Below are 5,152 nucleotides of genomic sequence, written 5' to 3'. Positions count from 1 at the left end.
TGGTTGGTCGTTGAGATCTTGTGGGATCGCATTAAAAGAGTCCCCTTTTGTCCAGATCTGGATAAGAATGGAAAAACGCCTCATATGTCCCTCACTTCTTCCTTGTATCCTTACTACTTCCCCGTATTGCCTTTCCTTCCTTGTTTCCTTCCTAACTCTATTTCTTCCCATTGATGGTTTTCTTCTTTCCTTGTGTTGAGTGGGTCTTATTTCCTTAATTGTTATCTCCCCTTCCATCGTTCCTCCTTATTTCCTTGCTTTCTTTTCTCACTGGTGTTGTTCTTCCTTTCTTGTTTGGCCTTCCCTGAGTCCTTTATTTTGCGCTCTTGTGTCCTTCCTTCCTTTCTTGTTTATTCCTTTCTTTCCGACTTTCCTCACATCCTTGCTTCATTTCCTAAACTCTTATCGGTGTCCTTGCTTGTTCCCTTTGTCCCCTTTTCCTTCTGAATACACTTCCTTCTTTGTTTTCCTTATGTCGTCCCTTCCCTTTGTTTCCGGCATGCTACCTTCTTTCGTTACTTTCTGATACAGTACCTTGTGTCCTTCATTCCTTTTGTCCATCCTTTCCACCTTTATATCCTTTGATCCTTTTTTTCTTTATTGTGTCCTTTCTCCTTCTTTGTTTTCCTGGCCTTTCTTTCCTTCTTCTTCGCATGTCACTAACTTCCTTCCTCTTGTGTTTTCCTTTCTCCCATTCTTTTTACTTTCTCCCTCCCTCGCTTCCTCCCTCCCTCCTGAGGCAGGTAAACTGGGACACTGGCGGTCGCTCACATTCACAGGAGTCTCTGGTGTGTAATGTTGGTTTTGGTCAGTCTATGCCGGGGTAGCTGGTGTGAACTTTACCGCCTCGGCCATCTTCAACTCCTTGTCAGTGACGTGGGCTCCTCTTGGTTTCGTCAGTCCAAAGAACCTTTGGACCTTGGTTAGGCGTTATTCAAATTCCTCCTGCCATATTCTGATCACCCGATGCTCCTCTGGGTAGAGAAGGATATAGGTCCATAAATCCATGCATGAAGAACGTGGTTTTTCAATGCATGTCTTGAAGCCTACTCAACAAGATCAGAGAAATAAATTAAAACCCTTTTTCTAGAGCTGCAAGAGCAAGATGGCATGACTAGCAGCTGTCCTTGATGCATTGTCTAAGCTGAACATGTTTTTTCGTTTGTTTGTTTGTTTGCTTGTTCAGTTACTGGTTTGCACAAACCCTGCAGCAGAAAGAACCTGTGGGGTCTTCTGGAGATTTCTGCCCTTTTTATCATGTATGAAATCTTTTGGCCAGGACAACATTGTTTTTGCCACTTAAAGTAAAAGAACAATTTTCTCTGTTCTTGCGGAGTTTGTATTGGTGTTTAGAGTGAGGCCAATACAAACTCTCTACATAGCTTACAAAGGCTTCATTATAATTCAACTCCTCTTTTGACCGTAAACCATCGGGCTGTGTTTAGAATTAATGATACCAACAAGATGAACAGTTGTAGCAAAATATGGACAGTTTAGGTTTAAAACAATCTTTCAATTTTACCGACATGTTGCTCCGAAGGGAAGTAACATTAGTATTTCAGGGTCAGATTTGAATCTGATAGAGAATCTGTGGAGGGAGCTGAAGATTAGGGTGATGGTAAGGAGGCCTTCTGACCTCAAGCACGAGGAGCTCATCAGCAAAGAAAAATGTTCAAAACCTCTGTGGAAACACTGAAATGCTGGTCAGTAATCGTAAGATGGGATGACTTGCTGTAATGCCAATCAAGATTTTCCTCGAATTGTTGTGACGGGTCTAAAAGAACTTCGACACACCTGCCTTTTTATTAACGAAATGTGTTTTAAAACAGATTTATTTGCTAAACTGTTCCGTAGTTTAGTTGTTTTTGTAAAGATGTCTCTCATTTCATGCCAGAAACTGATCAAGTACATTTCCTTAGGGTATAAGTAGTATTTGGCTTAATTGTGCTGTTACACAGAAACGCTGCATCGTGCTTATAATGTGTTTGTTTCACTTACTACTCCATAAGATGGTCCTCCAAACCAGAATGACAACTCTCTTAAATCTTTATCTTTAGTCGGACATATGTGACTGTGACAGTAGTTGAACTGTCAGATTCAGCTCCTGCTCTGTCACTGAAATCAGGTAAGGGGAAGGTCTTCGTCTCTGATTGGACGACGGCGCATTCTTAAACTGCTGGACCAGGTTTGTTTATACTAGAGACGGTTCCAACAGGTTAAAGTCTATAACTGCGGCCTGCTGCCACGGGCGCTTTCTGTACCTAAATGAAACCGTTTGGAGACACGCTGTGCGCCGTAAACCCAGTCGGTCCAGCATATCCAGTGTGTCTGGCTGCTCTGGTGCGGTCCTGCGGGCTCTTGTGTAACACCAACGAGGATAACCTGCTGTGCACCTACAACTGTTTTTCAGATGCCTTCCCTCAATCCGTCACTGTCCCTTTCGCCATTCCTGGCTCACACCTTTGCTCTCTCTTTTTGGGTTCATTTCCATCTCGCTGGATTTAATGCTCTTTTAAACTCTTTGTTTCCCCATCTGTCTCATCTCATTATCTGATCCTTTCTCTTTGCTTGCGTCGTTTTTGGGCCGCGGCCCACAATTCTCCGCTGTGGTTTTCCCTCTTTCCCCACCGGCAGATCTCTTTTTTTTGTTCAATGCCCCCGTCCAATCGGCCTCCATCTATCTTCGCCCGGTGTCAGAGTTTCTCTTTCTCTCCCGTGCGGCTCAAACATTACAAATGCGATTTTTGTACTGGCTGGGGGCCAAATCGGCACAGCTATGAATCAATGCAGCGAGGGAGTTATGCAACTTGCCACCTTATTGAGCAGCCTGTCCTCTTTCTTCCTTCCTGGTTGCCTTCTTCCCACCTCATTCGCGTGCTCCCGATGTTTTACTTCCTTCATAGGTCATTTCATGTTATTTAAACATAAATCATATGGGCATTATTGCTGTCCAGCTTGTAGCTTTCTTAGTGAAGGCTTGTCTCACACACAGCAGAGTCTACGCTGTAACCTATTTTTACCTTTCCAAACTTATAATAGAATAATTGCATCGTGGAGTTCATGAGGGCTTCAACAAAGCACTGTTGGTACCTTTTAGCTGATGACTGCGGTGATTTATTTGTTCTTGTGCAATGATTAATTACAGTACACTCTGAGCTCCTGGCAATGCAGCAGAAATTAAATATTGACAGACTAACTATTGGCTGCATTGCGTGCTCTCTCTTGAGTAGTAATCCATAAGGTCAGCCATCGAGTTCAGACCTCACTTGGAGCCAAGAAGTTGCAGTGAGGTAAGGTTTTTTGTTTTTTTTTGGGGGGGGGGGGGACTTTAATATTCCTCAGCACATGCTGCTTAATGATTAAATATGGTCCAAGTGTGCTGGGAAAACACGGTGGTACTGGATCAAATATAATTGGGATAAATGCCACGGGTGTTTTCGTTGCTGCTCAACCAGACTGCGTTTGGTAGCCGAAGGTAAACACTCGCCGGTCACCCGTTTGCGGGACTGCCTCGATTATTCCTGGCATAGATTCAGCCTCCTGCAGTTGCTGCAGATTTTGTCGACTGTACAGCCTAGATGTGAATCCTTTCCACCAAAATCACAGAGGTACTTGGACAGGTCTGATCACAGATCTTGCACTGAGGGGGCGACGACGGTTGAGGCCATTGGAGTACGGTGAGCTTCTTGTCTTGTTCCAGAAACCAGTTTTAGATGATTACGGCACATTGTCCTGCTGGATATCCATTCACTAATGCCAAACTAAAATCTTGTTTAAAACACGAGAAACCATATTACACCAGTAGGCGGAGGAAAAGCAGGCAAAGAACCATTGGTTCGGCGATGCAAAAGCCGGCCCCCTGTATTAGAAAAAGCAAAAGGCTAAATTTATTTCAACTTTTACTGCAAAGGATTTTCATTCAGAAGCAGGGCTGTCAGACTGTGGGGTGCTCAGGTCACATCGATTCCCCCCCATGTCCCACCGAGGTACCAGCCACATTCACACAGGTAGCACATCTATAACATAACCGGACGTTATCTTATGTGTGGTGGCTAGCTTGGTTTGGGATCCAAACAGGGGCAGTGAATGAGTCACACAGGTGCTAATATCTGCAAAAGAAGGCAGCAGGAGGATCGCTGATTTACTTCAGTTACTTTAGTTAATGATGAAGTGAAGAATTGAAGGTCGTTTACAATGTTGCGTCAGTAACAATGTCTCTCACCTTGTGACCTTTGAAATATCACACAGGCAAACTTATTCAAACTTGCAGCAACTTCTTAAAACTTGATTCAGCAATATTAAAGTGAAAGTGTCTGTGGTAATAAATATTAAACTTAGCCATATGTGCAGTTATATTTAATTGTTTTTCTTTTGAATTTAAAACCTCTTTACCTTCCAAGAAGCTTTGGGAATGAATCCTAAATAATTCATGAGAAAATGTTTATTCAACTTCAGAGCTAAAGGGTCCTCGTATTGGACATAAAGTTAAAGCTAGGGTCGGCGATTTTTCTGGAAGTTTCCCTAATTCCCTTTTTGAATAACTGCCATGAACAAGACCCTCTTACCATACTCTTCCACGATTCAGGGGGGGTGGCATGAAAAAAAGATATCCCAAATCCACTCTGGTCTTATTTCTTTCTCCTGAGACCTTCCTCTTCTTCGCATAAACTTGTATGCAGTTCGCTTCTCGTGACTCTAAGCCATGTTCAAAGTATACGGTGAGAGCAGCTGAGCTACAATGAATGGCTAGCACCAAAGCTAACCGCTAAGCTAACCTAGCTGCTAAGCTAATCAGATACCTAAACACTAGAAGTGTGCATGCGCAGCCAGTCAGCAAAAGTGGAACCTAATAAGGAACGTGCACGCACACACTGGCCTGCAGCTTTCACAGAGATCACATTTTTTAACCTCCTTTTTCTGAATGCATCGTTTATTGACTACTGTCAGGATGGAAGGACCATCTTCACCCAGTATAACAAAAAGTACTTCTGAACAGGATTGTCAACTATAGCTTTAATAGCTGTTCAAATTAAAACAGTTAATTCGTTTTTGGGCTCATCTAAAAACACGTTAGGTCAATGAGGTCAGTATATCTGCAGCTTTAATGCCTTTGCAACCTGCGTCAGCTTTGAGTGATCCAGCAGGAGATTAA

The sequence above is a fragment of the Fundulus heteroclitus genome, chromosome 14, assembly GCF_011125445.2.
Source record: "Fundulus heteroclitus isolate FHET01 chromosome 14, MU-UCD_Fhet_4.1, whole genome shotgun sequence".
NCBI lineage: Eukaryota > Metazoa > Chordata > Actinopteri > Cyprinodontiformes > Fundulidae > Fundulus > Fundulus heteroclitus.
Note: the sequence above shows the minus strand (reverse complement) of the source record.